Below are 19,766 nucleotides of genomic sequence, written 5' to 3' on the forward strand. Positions count from 1 at the left end.
AAGGATCGGTATATTCTAAAAACCTCGCTGTAGTAGGGTATCGTAGGGTCAGACAAGATCAATATTATTTTCTTATGTGTTTTTTTTTCTTTCCTCCAGTGTGGTAAAATTTTTCACTTTTAATGGTATGAGTTTTTGTCTGTACATTCGTTTAAATGTGTTCATGAAAAACCCAAATCAAAAAACAAACCAAAGTTGAAAAAAAAAAATCAACAACAAAAATTTTGTTTATTTATGAAAAATAATAATTTTTGTTTTTGCAGTTCATATTTACAAACAATATTGATTTTTTGGCTTGGACTATTTATGTGATTTTTTTTTTCTCATTTCGCTTTTACGTTGAAAATTTTATTTTAAATTTAATAATGAACAAAATAAATCCATTTAAATGTTCGTTATCAAAGGCCACTCACTGAAGCGTGTGTTTTTTTTTTTTTTTTATTTTGGTGAAATTGATGAACAAATTTAACAAATTTTTATGGAATTGATTGACTAATAAAAAACTAAATTTAGTGTATTTATAGAGCAAGCAATGTACATACATACTTAGATACTATGTAAAAAAACACATAATAGTGAGTGTTTTGTTTCCAGAGACTATTTGATATTAAATTTAGTAAAAATTTAAAAAGAAGAAAAACTTAAATTATCGAGTAGCTGAACTGACACATACCAAAGCCTTTAGTGGGAATCGAACCCGAATCCCTCACTCTGACATTTTAAGTCTCATATACGGTCATTATACAAATTCTCAAAAATTTTTTTAAAGTACGACTTTCAAATTATTTTTTTTTTTAAATCACACCCTGTAATATCCATAATTAAATTATTTAAACAAAACAAACACTTACCTTGTATTCGTTTTTCGAATTATTATTGCTGGGAGACACACAAAATATCCAATAAAAAGTGCATTTTTATCTAAAATAAATAAAAACAAAGTAACAAAATAAATTTCATTATTTTAAAGGTATTTAAGTATTAAATTTTAAATATTTTAAATATGTATAGAATAACACGACAAACAATGTAAAACATTTCAATAATAATTCAGTTAAGGATTAAAAAATAAATCTAAAAATGTCAGTACTTAAAGCAAAATTATTAAATTTTGTGGGTTAGTGAAAAGTACTCGAAGAATACATACATATACTTCAAATTTTCTAAATTTTTTTAGGATCATATCATTGAATAACCCTTAGAACCTCTAAATTCTCCTATATCTTAAATAACCAACTAGCATATCTACAATTTTATTGCTTTCGATAAAAAAAGAAGCAAAAAAAATCTAAAGGTTAAAAACTTTCAACTGCAATACAAAAAAACTTTACCCCACCAAAAAATATTTGAATGCAATTCAATTTTTTTCTTTTTGCCACTTAAATCGAATTTTACTTATAACCTTTTTCTTGTTGCACTTAGATTAGTTTGGTACCATTCAATGACCCTTGACATCAGTATATTTTCGGTCTCCCCTCTTAGTATATTTGCAATACGTTCAATTTTGTTGCTGCAACAAAAGAAAACTAATCAACCTAATAACCTTCTTTTTTAGTTTGTTCAGTGTTTTTGTTCCTTTCTCCTTTATCGTTTTTTTTTTTTTGCAGATACATATATAATATATAGTTTTCTGTTTTGTATTTCGAGGATGTGTGTAAAATTGAACATCATCTATAAAATTGGAAAACGATACCTTTCTTTCTTTAGTTCGTTCTATCATGTCTTTTAGTAACCTTACAACAAAAAAAGGCAATAAACATAAAAAGAATTGGATGTTGTTTGGAAAAGCTACAAGAATATCCAAAAGTATCTGCTGAGTATTGTTAACCTTTTGCAACAATTGCAGCAGTAGTAAAGAAACAAAAAAACAACAAAAGGAATATGAAGGCTAGTTGGCAACAATGTTCGTACATGCATGCAATATGTATGCAACGATATGGTGCAGTGGGGTCAAGGAGAAAAATTTTAGTTGCAAGGACCGAGTTTGATTGATAGCATTGATTTGAATATGTCTATCTATCTGTCTGTCTATCTATCTATCTATCTATCTATCTATCTATCTATCTATCTATCTATCTATCTATCTATCTATCTATCTATCTATCTATCTATCTATCTATCTATCTATCTATCTATCTATCTATCTATCTATCTATTCTATATCTATCTATCTACTATCTATCTATCTATCTATCTATCTATCTATCTATCTCTATCTATCTATCTATCTATCTATCTATCTATCTATCTATCTATCTATCTATCTATCTATCTATCTATCTATCTATCTATCTATCTATCTATCTATCTATCTATCTATATCATCTATCTATCTATCTATCTATCTATCTATCTATCTATCTATCTATCTATCTATCTATCTATCTATCTATCTATCTATCTATCTATCTATCTATCTATCTATCTATCTATCTATCTATCTATCTATCTATCTATCTATCTATCTATCTATCTATCTATCTATCTATCTATCTATCTATCTATCTATCTATCTATCTATCTATCTATCTATCTATCTATCTATCTATCTATCTATCTATCTATCTATCTATCTATCTAATCTATTCTATCTATCTATCTATCTATCTATCTATCTATCTATCTACTATCTATCTATCTATCTATCTATCTATCTATCTATCTATCTATCTATCTATCTATCTATCTATCTATCTATCTATCTATCTATCTATCTATCTATCTATCTATCTATCTATCTATCTATCTATCTATCTATCTATCTATCTATCTATCTATCTATCTATCTATCTCTATCTATCTATCTATCTATCTATCTATCTATCTATCTATCTATCTATCTATCTATCTATCTATCTATCTATCTATCTATCTATCTATCTATCTATCTATCTATCTATCTATCTATCTATCTATCTATCTATCTATCTATCTATCTATCTATCTATCTATCTATCTATCTATCTATCTATCTATATCTATCTATCTATCTATCTATCTATCTATCTATCTATCTATCTATCTATCTTATCTATCTATCTATCTATCTATCTATCTATCTATCTATCTATCTATCTATCTATCTATCTATCTATCTATCTATCTATCTACCTATCTATATATCTATTTATATCTGTTTCTCTCTCTCATATCTGTTTCTCTCTCATATCTGTTTCTCTCTCTCATATCTGTTTCTCTCTCTCATATCTGTTTCTCTCTCTCATATCTGTTTCTCTATCGCATATCTGTTTCTCTATCGCATATCTGTTTCTCTATCGCATATCTGTTTCTCTATCGCATATCTGTTTCTCTATCGCATATCAGTTTCTCTATCGCATATCAGTTTCCCTATCGCATATCAGTTTCTCTATCGCATATCTGTTTCTCTATCGCATATCTGCTCCTCTCCAGCGCATATCTGTTTCTCTGTTTTGAACCACTGTGCCAAATTCCTACATAAACGTATGAATGTTTGCTTCTTAGTCATTTCAAATAAACATTTCTCATCTCAATCTCCTATGAAATTGTATTTAAGAGACAGACTAAATGTGAAACTTAAAATTAAAAGGGGTTGCCACATTTAGGAAAGATAAAAATATACCCTAAAATTTACTAAAAATACAATAATTTTTTAAAGATCTATAGATTTGTCTAGTTTTTAAAAGAATAAGTAAAAAATCCTTTAACACTTTTGCCTTGCAAAATGTTAAAAATTCTTACAACCTGGCAACACTTTGCAGTTTAAATAAAAGTTACGTTCACTTTTTGTGCTGCAGTTGGCTTTGTTACTTACTATGTATGTGACACAATTCTTCTTTTTTTGTATCTTTTTTATGTTTTCATTTTAGCAGCCAGAAAAATCGAAAAAAATCGACATAGAGAACTTAACTTGCAAAGAGAAGGGGATAAAGAAACGACATTTTGTTACGTACAAAGTTATCTGTTGACAGTTAATTTTACTGAAGAAACTGCATTCTTGATGTATATTTCTTGTTTCTTTCTTTTCACATTTCTTTTATTTGCTATTTTCAAAATACACATTAATCGTTCATTCATTCATTGAATACGAAACGATTGATCAGCAGCATTTCAAACAAGAAAATCATTTAAAGTAATTATTTTTGTCTCATTGTTGATAGATAGTTTTTTCTTTCATTTCTTCGTCTTATTGTCTATCTTGTCATCTGTTGTAATCTTGTGATATTGAAACTTATTTTCTTTTTGCTACTACTACAACTTTTCTTTCTTTTTTTAATACAATTTTCTGTAATTTTTAATACTTCCTGTTTGCTTCTTGGCAAGCTTTTTCAATACTAAATGAAAAAAGCAATAATTTTCCATTAAATCCATTACATGATGCATCATGCATGAATTACTGCAATATAGTTATCATAATTTATGTTTATTATTGCAACAAATTACAGATTTGTTGTCTTTATCTTTTCCCATAGTTTGAGGATTTAAAGCATTAAATCTTCTTATCTTCTTCTTATATTTGCTAACATTGAGATGAAGTCATTGGCTCAGAAATCAAGTTAAAAATTTTTCATAATATATTATATTCGTCGATGTAAAATGTTATTTACCCACCATTGTAAATATAAAATGATTTTCGGAAATTTTTCATTATGAATCAGTTCTTTGGAAATTTAGTTAATATTTCTGTCGAATTTGCAAAAAATAATCAAAAAGGAATTCTCCAAAAAGTAGCCTTCTAAACTGTATTGCTTTAATATAACAACACTAACAAACTTCAATAGTCAGATTAACGTAAAGTTTAACATGACAAAAACAAATAGGCGGAAAAAGGCGTGGCATTCATATATGTAATACCTCCGTCTTTCCTTCCACACTAAACTTATTACTATGCAAAAGTTCTTGTCCTTTAACGTCATAAAATCGCTTCTGCGGTTTTATTTGCACATTTTATAAAATCGCGCGCTAGCAACAGTTTCGCACACCCACAGAATTAAAACAGTTTTTCTGCATGAAACCCATTATTGGACGCATATACCATAACTAAGCAATGGTGTTGTGCATAGGAAAGCGAATTAACGAACAAGGTTCGTATTATGCGTGAGAAATGTTTTTGTTTTAAAAAACAACTTTTTAACCCCTTATATGTAAGTACTTATTTAAGTAGTTATTTGTTAGCGAGATTGTTAAGTACTAGCAGCGAATGTCATTAAAATAATGAGTTAAAATTCTAATGAAGAAGTATCAGAAAAAACTGCGATCGTTTATCAGATGTATTAGCATTTTTTAGGATTTAAATTTTTAAACTGCTCAATTTAGTTTTCTTTATTCAAAGGAAATATCGACTATAAAGCTAAAAAGAAAAAAGAAGTTTGTTGTAGTTCATCTATACAAAGTTCAGAAACCAGCATGCATTGGGATAACAGGTGCTCTAAGAACTAGTCCTTCAGAAGCTCTGAAAACTATATTGCACATCCTACCTATAGATCTGCACATAATGGCCATATAAGCTTGCAGCGCAGCAAGGCTCAACTCATCCGCAAGTTGGATATCAAGAACATATGGACACGCTAAGTTTTTTTTTTTTAGGTATATCCTCAAATCTTGAACCAATCATCCGACTATATTACCCCACACACCGACTTTGATAGCGTTTTCAAAATCAGAGTTCCTTCCGGGAGTGAGTGGTGTAGGTGTAACCTGTCGGTTCTGGTGTCTTCTGCGAAGAAGCTGGGGTAACGATAACGTCAGCTTGTAGGGTACTACATTATCTCAATATTCGGGGCAACATAGGAATTTTTGTCAATAGTCAAACGGCACTTCTCTCTCTAAATTCCTTCTACCACTTCCTTATTAGTCAGACAATGCAAGAATGATCTGTCAAGGCTGGGTCGCTTGTCTGACATTACCCTTTTTTTGGGTCCCTGCGCTTAGGGACTATTATGGCAGATGATCTCGCCAGAATGGGATCTGTTCTTGATATCTCCAACGCCGTTTCAGTAGCAACTCCGTTAGGTTTTATCAAGAGTAGTATCTACAGATTCTTTTTGGAGAAGGCTGAAAGTACGTGGAATAATTTGGACACATGTAAAGGGCAAGTTATTGTGGCCCTCTTTCAATGAAAAACGCACTAGACACCTTATAAACCGAAGTAGACGGGATATGTCGAAGTTGATAGCTGTAATAACAGGACACTAGGTGCTGGGCAAACATGCAAGTCGGCTTGGGCTCCCTTTCAATGAACACTATTGCAGAGTAAAGGAAGATACGGTCTTCCATCTTCTCTGCGAAAGCTCTACTGTAGCTGTTAAGAGAAAACGCTTTCTTGGCAGCTACTTCATATCTAACCTTAATGAGATATCTGGGTTCAAGCTTAATGACATCCTGAGATTTCTCACTGCTACAGGCTAGATCTAACACTGTATAATAATCTGACGAGTGGAGTGGGGTCCATTCAAAACGAAGGCTCTTGAACTACCACGTTAACCAACCAACCTATACCAATTGGAAAATTTTGACAAGTAACAACTACCTTATATTTCCACCAAAGTAAAACCATTATCAAACTTTATTTTCTTTACATTACAGTATCAATTTTAACACATCAATAATCTGTCATTTATCGAACAATTACACTTTTGACATTTTTGGATTTTTTTTTTTTTTTATATTCTTAGAAAAAGTTACAATTACAGACAACTCTATATTGAAATCTATGGATGTCAGAATAATGAAATAGTAAAAATGAAAAACTCATAAACTAAAAGAAAATAAAATAAACCAAGCAATTAAAAAATTAATAAAAACTTCAGCATCAACCAAACATAAAAAAATAATAACAAAAAAAAAATAAGAACAATTACTAAAACAACAGCAAACAATTAAAGCAAAAAAACAGACACACACAAAGCTAAAGTGCAAAAGCTTAAAGCAAAAAAATAATCAATTTGTAAAAATAGTATTTATTGTTGATTTTATAAATATTTTTCTTGTATGGTTTCATGCTTTAGGAAAAAGATAAATAAACAATAAAAAAATAACAAAAAAAACAAAAACAAATATGAATGAGTATAAATGAAATAAATTGTATTATTGTTGTTATTATCTTTATAATACAATGATTCACGCTAAAAATCAATTAAAAAATATAAACACAAATGGTGAAAAAATCCCAGCTAAAAAAAAATCACTCAAAGCCAAATGACACAAACACATAAACTATCAACAAAAGAAAAAAAATCATATAGTCAACTTATTTTCGTCATTTATTGCAACAATTATAAGGTGAATGCTCTTAACAGTTCAAGAAAAAAATTATAAACTGCAACAGCGACAAACAGCAAAACTAACAAATTACTACTAGCTGCTGCAAACTAATCCCTGCAGTTCAATAAGGATAACTTAAACACTTTTTTTCCTAAATATGCCAATACTAGATTGTCTAGAATTTAAAATTATTTGCCGCAATTCCACTTTGTAACATTAATGGTAGTCACTTCTTACTTTATATGTCCCAGGTAAACTACCAGGTAATCAATTGTCACTTTATTGTCTCCAAGTAATCTACAGTGTAGTTCATTTACACCTATATTTGTGTACCTTCCATAATCTCTATCCATAATCTAGGGTATACTACCTATTCAGCTAAGTCTCTTTCATCTACTGGGTCCTACTACGTAACGTTTCATTACATTACCGAAGCAGTAATAACATAAAATTAACACACACGAGGAGTTCGTAAGAAATAATCTGAAGAGAAAAAAATCTCATCATCATCATCGTCATGAAAACACAGATACACAGATACACAATCCACACCGTTACACTACTATTGTCCAGAAGTCATGACATCAGCAGAATTTTTATTCATTTACGGGAATTTTTTTTCTTGATTCCTTCAATACGTTCTTTTTTTACATTTAATTTCATTAATTTTTGTTTATCTTTTTTATTAGCAATTTTTTTCATCATTTGATTTGACAATAATTGTGTTATTTTTATTATTATACTCGTTATTTCGTTTTGTTGTTTTGAGCATAAACTATAAAATAAATCTTTATTCTTGATGGCCGCAATGTTTTTAAGTGGTTAATTTTTGCTAGAGCAGAGCTGTTCTTAATGTGGGCCCCATTTTAGTGCGTCAATTTTGCCAGTAGGATTATTTTTATACTTTGCTTAATTATCGAACTTTTAATCGTCTCGGAAATTTGAAATTTTTAAATTTCAGTAAAATTGAACGATCGGAAAGTACGAGAGTTGCTTAAGACTGAAAACATTTGACGACATAAAAAATCTTCCCAATCAAAAGCCCAACTTGAAAGATTAATTGGCGATGTTATATCGCATTTAAAATAAGTATTGTCCCATCACACTGACTAACGTAAAACAAGGTCATGCCGACAGTTTTTATTTTCGATTCATACGAAATTTAATCAGTCCCATCGATGATAAACATTATTCATGGTTATTGAACAAAATCCATATTTGTTGGAAGTAAAAAATTACCGATTTCCAAAAGAATTGAAAATAAATTCTACTTTAACTACGTACTTACGAGATTCCTACGAAAAATTTTCAATTTTTACTGTCACCCGATCTACCAGTAATTACTTTAGCTTTTAAAAACTGATGAAAAGTCTTAGGCCAAGAGATTAATGTCAAATGAAAAGCTGGTCGCTGAAACTAAAGTATATTTTGGGGAACTAAAGAAAACCTATTATTTTGAATGTACAAAAAATTCCCGAAATGGGTGGATCAAATGTAACCTTCTGTGTTAGAGTTCCCAAGAAAACAAATAGGTACTTCTAACAAATTTGTTAAGATTCGTTGGTAACACACTGTTCTGACAGTCCAGATGATGAAATAGATCAAATCGCACAGTATCCTCAAAGCACGTCTGTCTTATTTGAATGACCATAACATACTGAAAAAACAGAACTCAGGTTCTCCACTACTTGCCGAATAATGGAGAACCGAAATGTTGTTTTTTGTCGATAGACTGAGACCAAGCTATACTTCTCAAAAGGATTGAATCGAGCTGAATCCGAATGTAACCTTACATTTTCTCCAACACATCTGGGATTTGAGATATCACGTCCAGAAATTTTAAAAAAACCGCCAATATTGGCCCTTTTCGAGATGTTTCAACAGCGCCAAAACAACTTTATTTATAAAATGTATGAAAGTGCATTCTGTCGACTTTAAAATAAAGGCTTAAAATCTGACATAAAGCTTGGAAAATCGTAGTTTTCAGTATATTTATGCTAGAATAAGAAGGAGAAAGAAGATATGACATCTGTTAAGTTTTTGTCTTGCAGCCGTTATAACGTCTTAAAAATGGGCAAAAATTACATTTTTCAAACTTCGAGACACGAAATCTCGAATCCCAAATGTGATGGAAAAATGTGAGATTAGATTTGGCTTCAGTACTTCTCGATCCTTTATAAAGTATACTTTGGTCTCTGGGCAAAAAATTTGTCCGCCTGGGAAACTTTTTCGTCCAACTCGATCTGTTATTTGCGCATTCTTTGGAAATTTCATTTGATCGAATGCATTCATGTCCTACAAAGCGTCATCTGATCGAGTGAAGGAGAAGAACTTTAGATCATTATCTTTATATAACTTGAAATGTAATTCTCTTTAAATATGGTAGTGAACAAATCTCGTAGTAAATTTCTGACTAGAAAACGTAACATAATTTTTGGTCTATAGAACTCGATGTAATTAATAAGAGGACGTCCGATTGATTTCCATGAATTTACTGAAGTTTGTTTCTTTTTTCTGAAACGATTGCCCATTTCTGCAGAAAAAAAATGTACAAAAAAAATATGAATGGGTCTGCATGTACCCCAAAGTGTGTGTATGTTTATTTAAATTATTTGCAGTGTCAACACGCGACTTAGTCACATGTTATTCCCTGACACACTACGTTGCATGCAAAAACCAAACAAACTGCAACAAAAGCACACAAAAATGCATACATAGACATGGAAGTGCAGTAAAAACCCTGCAATTCGGGGTGGTCGTCCCAAAAAATTTTAATTAATATTACAAACTCCAAAAAAAAATCTCTCTTACTGGGAAACATTGACTCATTTCAAAACTGCTGGGTAAACACCACGAACTATTTTGCATAGACTAGCAAAATTTAGCCAGACAGTGCATGCAATGTGTATATTTCTCAAAAGTAATGCAGCTGTATGTTGAAAGCAGCAAAAAAAATTAAAAGCAAGACACACAATCAAGATACTGTGGCAACATAGTTGGTGGTGACATATAGAAAAATAAATTAAGTGTTGAAGTAAAAGAAAAAAAAAACCAACAAAACAGGCATCCATGAGTCTATTTGAAGGAAAGAGGAAAAAGTCAGCTGTTTAAAGATTAAAAGTGTCTAAACTAGAAAGAATGAACAAAAAAAAACAAATAGGAAAATGAAGAGACAAAGAAGTCCCTTAAGTAACGACCTCCTAGTGTCTTGAATGAATCATCAAAAGATGATGATGATGACGATCAGCATCACGGTGCTGTATTAAAAACTTTCTGTTTCCTCCATGTCTATTTTCTGGCGTTTTTCTTTAGTTTCTAAAGACAACAAGTAAAATAGTTTTTTCTTTACACTATTATTCCTTGCATCATTGTTTGTGTAAAGCTGCCAGGCATTTTTCGGATAATAATTCAAGTTTTTATACTAACGTACCCCTCTATAGTTTTTTTATTTTTTCCTTTATCTAACAGAATAATGTGTCATGCTTCAGTTGTGTGAGATGTGGTTTCTTAGAGCAAAACCAACAATAAACTAAACTACTAGTAACTCATGGTAAATATATTTAAGTAGAGTAAAGAAAAATAAACCGATTCTAGAAACTCTTTTCACAACATTATTTTACTATTTTAAAGTAAATTTGCACTTGAAAATAAGTTCACAGTAGTGAAAGAAAGCATTCGTTATACTTCATGTTGTGAGATGCGTTTTATTTACCAACAGTTTTTATTTTCGCATTTTTCTTTTTTTTATAGAGAAAATAAATAAAACTGCTTGAAATAACAAATAGATAGGTATCTTTTTTTTCTGGCATGTGGCAGAGAATAATTGAATGGTTCTATTACTCAAAAAATTTCTTATCATATGTTATATTTAGTGTGAAATTTACGTTTAAATTTAGTAGAAAAATTTTAGAATTTCGAAAATCGTCTAAAAACTGGGAATTTTGATTTTCAATAAAGACCGAAATTTTATACAAGTTTTCTATAAAGATGGAAATTAAAGAGAGATCTTTTTAAAAATGTTCTATAAAGAGAGATTTTTTTAATTTTCTATAAAAATAAAATTTTTATAAATGTTCTATAAAAAGAAATATTTTTGAAAATTTATTAAAGAGAGACAATTTTTTGAAATTTTCTTTAAAGAAATAGATATATTTTAAATCTTTTATATAAAGAGTGAAATCTTTTTATAAAGTGAAAATTTATAATTGTCTCTATAGAAGGAGAAAATTTGAAAAAAAAAAGTCCATAAACAGAAAATTTGGATGAAATTTTCCATTTTCAATAAAAAAGAGAAATTTTCTACAAAAAGAGAGAATTTTAAAAAATTGTCTATAAAACGAGAGAAAAATATTAAAAATGTTCTTTAAAAATTTTTTATAAAAAGAAAACAAATTCTAAAAATAAAACTTTCCATAAAAAGTGAAAATTTTTCTAAATTTTCTATTTTTTTTAAATAGAGAAAAGTTTTATAAAAAGACAAAATTTCAATTTTTTTTTAAAGAAAATATGAAATGGTAAAAATAGTGAAAATTAGGAAAAAATCTATAAATAGAGAAAAATTTATAAAAAGGGAAAATTTTAAAATTTATTTAATAAATATTGAAAATTTCTACTGAAAATAGAAAATTTTTATATATTTTATAACAAAAGAGAAATGTTTCTATAAAGCGAGAAATTTTCTAAAAATTTTCTATAAAAAAGAAAATGTCGAGAATTTTCCAAAAAAAAAAGAAAATGTCGAGAATTTTCTATAAAAGAAAAATTTCTCAGAATTTTCTATAAACGATAAAATTTTGAACATTTTCTATAAATAGACAAAATTTCGAAAATTTTCTATAAAAAGACAAAATTTCGAAAATTTTCTATAAAAAGACAAAATTTCGAAAATTTTCTATAAAAAGACAAAATTTCAAAAATTTTCTATAAAAAGACAAAATTTCAAAAATTTTCTATAAAAAGACAAAATTTCAAAAATTTTCTATAAAAAGACAAAATTTCGAAAATTTTCTATAAAAAAGACAAAATTTCGAAAATTTTCTATAAAAAAGACAAAATTTCGAAAATTTTCTATAAAAAAGACAAAATTTCGAAAATTTTCTATAAAAAAGACAAAATTTCGAAAATTTTTTATAAAAAAGACAAAATTTCGAAAATTTTCTATAAAAAAGACAAAATTTCGAAAATTTTCTATAAAAAAGACAAAATTTCAAAAATTTTCTATAAAAAAGACAAAATTTCGAAAATTTTCTATAAAAAAGACAAAATTTCGAAAATTTTCTATAAAAAAGATAAAATTTCGAAAATTTTCTATAAAAAAGACAAAATTTCGAAAATTTTCTATAAAAAGACAAAATTTAGAAAATTTTCTATAAAAGATAAAATTTCGAAAATCTATATATATAAAAATGAATGTGTGTTTGTTTGTATGTTTGAACGTTATAGACTACTAAACGGCTGAACCGCTCTTGAAATTTTCACAGCGTATTCCTGTATATCTGGAGCGAGGAACCACGCCCATATTAAGAAAATATTAAATCCGTATATTTGAGATAATATAACAGTTAGAGTCCTCAAATTTTGTCGGAGCACTTTAGTGGCAATATGATCGTTTAGGACAAAAAGTGTGCGGACTAGCATTAGGGGGGGTGGCACCTCCCATAGAAATTAATGAGGGGAGCGGCACCTCCCATATTAATTAAATACACAAATTCGTTTATCTGGGAAACTAATAAAACTAGATTCTTCAAATTTTGCACATATTACCTTAATATTGACCTGAACATTTTGGAGGAAGAGGACGGACTTTTATTTGGGGGGCTTGGAGCCCCCCTTCTTTTTTTCTCTATAAAAGCTACAATTTCGAAAATATTCTATAAAAGAAAAAATTTCGAAAATTTTCTATAAAAGATAAAATTTCGAAAATTTTCTATAAAAGATAAAATTTCGAGAATTTTCTGTAAAAGATACAATTTCGATAATTTTCTATAAAAGATCAAATTTCGAGAATTTAATATAAAAAATGAAAATTTCCTACAAAAGAGAAAATGTACATATAAAGATAAAATTTCGAAAATTTTCTATAAAAGATAAAACTTCGAGAAATTTCTATAAAAGATAAAATTTCGAGAATTTTCTATAAAAGATAAAATTTGGAAAATTTTCTATAAAAGAGAAAATTTGCTATAAAAGAGAAAATGTATAAAGAAAAATTTCGAAAATTTCCTACAAAAGAAAAAATGTTTAAAATTTTCCATAAAAGAAAAAACTTCGAAAATTTTCTATAAAAGATAAAATTTTGAAAAATCTTCATAGAAGAGAAAATTTATAAAAAAGAAAATTTCGAATATTTTCTCTATAAACAGAAAATTTCGTAAAATGTTTATAAATCTATAAAAAATATAAAAAAGCGAAATTTTGTTTAAAGAGAGAGTGACATTTTTGATATTATTATTCACTTTTTTTAGATAATTTTATTTCTAAAACCTGCCCACTGTATCACAACTGTTTAGCTATAGTCAAAAATAAACACATCTCCTAATACACAGGTAAAAAACACGAACACGACAAAAAAGGAAATAAAGATGATGTTGTGATAATCAAGGCATCTTGCCTTGAAGAATAAGAATAATAAGAAGGAAATAAGAATAATAAAAAATACTAGAAAGAAAAAATAAATATTAGAAGTGTTAGAAAAAAAACTGATGAAGAAGAGCAATATAATGTTTGTTTTTTTATTTACTGTTATTATTGTTGCTGTCATTGCTATTTGTTACCATGTGAATGTTTAAAGATCCAAGATGTGATACAACTCTAAGCGATGTCTCATTTTGCTTTTTTAAAGTCGTTGTTGCTTATTATTATGTATTTCATTTTAAACAATTTGCTTCATTCGTCATTCACACACATGCAGTTGATTTGATTTTGCACCAAGCAGTTTTCAAGGAGTTGTTGTATCGCTCCTATGCTCGAATCTATGTCATAAGGCAGTGGGTAAATAATCACCACTTTAGTGTTCCTAAGTAAACTAACAAAAAGTCAGTAGTAATCTAGATAGAGAAATTATTCATCACTTTAGAGCAGAGAAAGGCAGAGAGTAAAAAATTAGTTCTCTGACTGAGTCACTAATGGAGCTAACTAATGAGGCAGGAAGTTATATAAGTAATCTAGTGTAGAATCAATCTATTACAAAAGTCCGTTTGTAACAAGTGGAAGATCAATTAACTTCCTCCTCCAGACAGTCACCATGAACTACAGGAACTTTTCCAAAGTCGTTGTTGTTGTCATTTTCATTATTTGTCAAGTGCATGTCGTAGAGCATGTGTGAGTGAACAAATTTAAATGGGTGTAGAAGAGCATGACATCCCATTGTTTTTGTTTTTTTTTTTTTTTTGCGGGAGCAAAGTGCATCTTACATTTTCTTACAATATTGTCACATTTAAAATAATTTTCACAATTTTCTTTGCTGACATTTTCTTAAACAGTTTTTTTTGATTAGTTTGTTTTATATTTTCCTTATTCTTATCCTTGACTGAATGACGACGACATGTTCTTTGACAAAATATTTAACAAATTAAGAGAAATTTTCAAAGAAAATATTTGTAATTAAAAAAATAAAGGTTATATGGAAAAAATAAATTGTATAATTTATGCATAATTATCACATATACTCGGGTCTATAAGATTTTCGTTTGTAGGTTTAAAGGTTGTTTTAATTATGTTATTAATTAACTAGTATACTATTTGGATTGAAAATCCTTTTTATACCCACCATCAAAAAGATGGGGGGTATACTATTTTTTTTATTCCGTTTGTAACACATTGAAATATTCATCTAAGTCCCATAAAAGTATATATTCTGGACCCTTATTAAATTCTAAGACGATCTAGCCATGTCCGTCCGTCTGTTGAAAACATGATAGAGTCCAAATGGATGTAGATACTTTTAGTTGATGCAGTTTGTTTGGTATTGAAAATGTGCAATATCGGTCCATGATTTCGACTAGCCCCCATATAAGGCCCCCTTCAGAAGATGACTTTATGGCTCATAAATGGCAAAAGAAGCATCTATAGCGGTGAAAAAAATTACTTCCTGTCTAAAAGAAGCATCTATAGCGAGTAAATTCGACATGAACATATTTTATAGGAACCTCAATATCTTTGTAAAATTTTATAAGGATCGGTCCACCCACCAAAATAAGGTCCCCTTCAGAAAATGACTTTAACGATCATAACTGTCTAAAAGAAGCATCTATAGCGATGATAGGAACCTAAATCACTTTGTAAAATTTTATAACGATCAGTCCATAATTGACTTTAACGCTCATAACTATCTAAAAGAAGCATATAAAGCGATGAAATTCGACATGAACATATTTTATAGGAACCTTAATATCTTTGTTAAATTATCGATCGATAATTGACCCTACCCCTCATATAAGGTCCTCTTCAGAAAATTACCTTAACGCATCATGCGAGTATAGCGATAAAATTCTACATGAATAAGTTTTGTGTGAGCCAAAATTTCTTTACTAAATTCTATGAGGATCGGTCAGTAATTCAGACCCTACCCCCCATATATGGTGCCATTCAGAAAATGACTTTAACGCTCATTACTAGCCTACAAATGCGAGCGATGAAATTAAACATAAACAAGATTTTTTTTAAACCAAAATCGTTCTAGAAAATTTGACGAGGATCGGTCTATATCCATTTTCAGCAATGATTTGCTGGTGGGTATATAAGATTCGGCACAACCGAATATAACACTCTTACTTGTTTTCTTTGTTTTTTAAACTTTGAAAAGTGAGAGTCAGATTAGTGTAGAAGTTAGTTATTATAATATACTCCGATGATAAGTTTCAAAAACGATCTTAAGAAACCAATAACTATAATGAGTACTGAATTCTATTGAACCCAATAACAGCGCAATCATTAATGAGCAGAGCAAGCTGTAAGTGGACATCTATGTATATGTGAATGTGCATCAGTAGATCATGTCCAGGATTACCTATAAACAGATACAACGATCAGCAGCGAATATGCTTTAACAATTAAATAGATTTGCCTTTAGGACGTAGTTTTCAAGCTGTCCTGCCTTTTTAATTCCCTTGTAAACTATAAGAACCAATGGAGACCTGATTAACCTAAGATTTCGGAGTTTAATTCTGCCACAATAACCTCCCGACCGAAATATTTACAAATAAATAGTGTAAAGCACTATTAAAATAGATTTACTAAATAGACATGTTTAAATAATTTGTTTATACCTTATTTATAAATTTTAAAAAAAGTGTATTTACCATTTACATATTGACCAATTTGCTCACCTGAAATTAAAATAAATAAAAATTTAATTTTAGTAAAAATTTTTAAAAATAAATAAAAAAATAAATTTTTTTATTAAAATATTTACAAAACATCTCACATTTACTATTGGCTACACAAATTACTTTTAACATAAATCATAATAATTTAATTTAAATGTCAGATTTATTTTTATTTTCCATTAAAATAAAACTGTGTTCACACTTAAAACAAAATTTAAGAAAACTATATAACCACAATTTTTAGCAAATATTTATATGGTTTAACCTGATTTTTCTCAGAGCAAATAACTAAAGCTTGTTTATGTAAATAAATTAAAATTCCAAGTAAATCAAAATATTGAAAAATTTTTCCTTAAATGGGAACATACTATGAAACTTTCTTTACACATTTTAAAGAAAATAAATTTTAATTACAATTTGTTTTGCAAAAAAGAAAAAAGACCCACCCAAAAAAAAGGAAATATGTTTACAAACATTAACTGGAAATATTTTATAAATAAAAGCTTTTTGCAAAAAAATTTCGAAACCCACATTATGACAGACATCTGTCAGTTTTTATGAAATATAACAAATATTGTTTTAATGCCCACAGGACATTAAGAGGAAAAATTTACTTTTTCATTTATTTCTAAAAAAAAACAATTTGTTGAAAATTATATTTATAGTATCACTTACAATTTGAGTTTTTATCTAAAAATAAAACAAAAGTAGTAAATAGCACAACAAAACAGCTGCTTAAGAGCAAATAACTATTGAATAAATAAAATAAATGTGAATGTTAAATTTATGTTCTTTGAAAAACATAAATAAATTTCATAAATTGTACTTAACACAATAATACTCTAAATATAACAGTTATTTTTGACAGCTGACAAATGTCAAAATGTTACTTCAACTTTTTTTTTTTAAATCATATACAAAATGACAGTAAACTCTAAAGGCGATAACAGCCCATAATTTGTATACAAAAAAGGAAAGGGAAAGACGGAATTAAAAAAACAAAATTTGTTTAACATAATTTAATTATTCACAATTTTAATTATTTGTTCAAGTTTAAAAACTTAATACAAACATCACCATTCAATACTTTATTTGCAACTCTAGACTCATAAAATCAGTCAGTCAGCGCCAGCTGTATCTAGATATTCTTTAAAAGGTTGTTGTTTATTATTTTAATATTTAATAATTTGTTTAAAAAAGGTATTGCACTGAGATCATTTGTACAAACAAATATTTAAAAAAAAATATATATATAATTTTTTTATTAAATATTTAATAAGTTTATGTTTAATTAGCGGAAGTGTTAAGTGTCATTGAGACTGTAATGAGCAGAAAAAAATTTAAAAGTACAAAAAATATAATTTAAAAATTAAATAAATATTTATTTTACAAATATGTATTGTGTTATTTATTCCATTAGGTATTAAAATTGTTTAATTTACAAGTTAATTAAAAATCTGTGTAAATATCAGAAATATTTCAAATTACAAAAAAAGCAATTAAATAAGTTGTATTTTTTTTGCTAAAAATTAATTTATTTGATTTAACTATCCATCACATGATTAAAAGTGGAAAATTGACAGATTTTATAATGATGTTGTTTCAGCAAACGAAAAGTAATTGGAAAGGGATATTGCTGACTAATCAGTAAATTTATCAATCACATAATTACAAATTGTGACATTTTAAAGTTAAACTTAACTAACAAGTTTTAAATGTGTCAGTCAAAGTAAAGTATTTGGTTTTATACAGATATAACATCAGTTATAGTTCTGATCAAGTTCTGTTCTAGTTCTGTCTAGTTCTGTTCTAGTTCTGTTCTAGTTCTGTTCTAGTTCTGTTCTAGTTCTGTTCTAGTTCTGTTCTAGTTCTGTTCTAGTCTGTTCGTTTAGTTCTGTTCTAGTTCTGTTCTAGTTCTGTTCTAGTTCTGTTCTAGTTCTGTTCTAGTTCTAGTTCTGTTCTAGTTCTGTTCTAGTTCTGTTCTAGTTCTGTTCTAGTTCTGTTCTAGTTCTGTTTCTAGTTCTGTTCTAGTTCTGTTCTAGTTCTGTTCTAGTTCTGTCTAGTTCTTCTAGTTCTTTCCAGTTCTGTTCTAGTTCTGTTCTATTTCTGTTCTAGTTCTGTTTCTAGTTCTGTTCTAGTTCGTTCTAGTTCTGTTCTAGTTCTGTTCTAGTTCTGTTCTAGTTCTGTTCTAGTTCTGTTCTAGTTCGTTAGTTATGTTCTAGTTCTGTTCGTTCTTCTAGTTCTGTTCTAGTTCTGTTCTAGTTCTGTTCTAGTTCTGTTCGAGTTCTGTTCTAGTTCTGTTCTAGTTCTGTTCTAGTTCTTTGTTCTAGTTCTGTTCTAGTTCTGTTCTAGTTCTGTTCTAGTTCTGTTCTAGTTCTCTTCTAGTTCTGTTCAGTTCTGTTATAGTTCTGTTCTAGTTCTGTTCTAGTTCTGTTCTAGTTCTGTTCTAGTTCTGTTCTAGTTCTGTTCTAGTTCTGTTCTAGTTCTGTTCTAGTTCTGTTCTAGTTCTGTTCTAGTTCTGTTCTAGTTCTGTTCTAGTTCTGTTCTAGTTCTGTTCTAGTTCTGTTCTAGTTCTGTTCTAGTTCTGTTCTAGTTCTGTTCTAGTTCTGTTCTAGTTCTGTTCTAGTTCTGTTCTAGTTCTGTTCTAGTTCTGTTCTAGTTTGTTCTAGTTCTGTTCTAGTTCTGTCCTAGTTCTGGTCTAGTTCTGGTCTAGTTCTGTTCTAGTTCTGTTCTAGTTCTGTTCTAATTCTGTTCTAGTTCTGTTCTAGTTCTGTTCTAGTTCTGTTCTAGTTCTGTTCTAGTTCTGTTCTAGTTCAGTTCTAGTTCAGTTCTAGTTCAGTTCTAGTTCTGTTCCAGTTCTGTTCTAGTTCTGTTCTAGTTCTGTTCTAGTCTGTTCTAGTTCTGTTCTAGTTCTGTTCTAGTTCTGTTCTAGTTCTGTTCTAGTTCTGTTCTAGTTCTGTTCTAGTTCTGTTCTAGTTCTGTTCTAGTTCTGTTCTAGATCTGTTCTAGTTCTGTTCTAGTTCTGTTCTAGTTCTGTTCTAGTTCTGTTCCAGTTCTGTTCTAGTTCTGTTCTAGTTCTGTTCTAGTTCTGTTCTACTTCTGTTCTAGTTCTGTTCTAGTTCTGTTCCAGTTCTGTTCTAGTTCTGTTCTAGTTCTGTTCTAGTTCTGTTCTAGTTCTGTTCTAGTTCTGTTCTAGTT

At 28.8% G+C, this 19,766-nt stretch overlaps 1 protein-coding gene across 1 annotated transcript in view; it reads right to left on the reverse strand.

Annotated features, from left to right (window-relative positions):
• LOC119610405 (putative uncharacterized protein DDB_G0271606) overlaps positions 1–19,766 on the reverse strand; it is a gene marked incomplete at its 3' end in the record, with an annotated part of 104,899 nt that overhangs the window by 51,709 nt on the left and 33,424 nt on the right. Inside the window, exon 2 of the mRNA XM_037965579.1 lies at positions 852–921. The remainder of the gene's footprint in view (positions 1–851; positions 922–19,766) is intronic.

Source organism: Lucilia sericata, unplaced genomic scaffold, assembly GCF_015586225.1.
Source record: "Lucilia sericata isolate MDLA Ls3-8-SP2 unplaced genomic scaffold, ASM1558622v1 Contig001179F_arrow, whole genome shotgun sequence".
Taxonomy (NCBI): Eukaryota; Metazoa; Arthropoda; class Insecta; order Diptera; family Calliphoridae; genus Lucilia; species Lucilia sericata.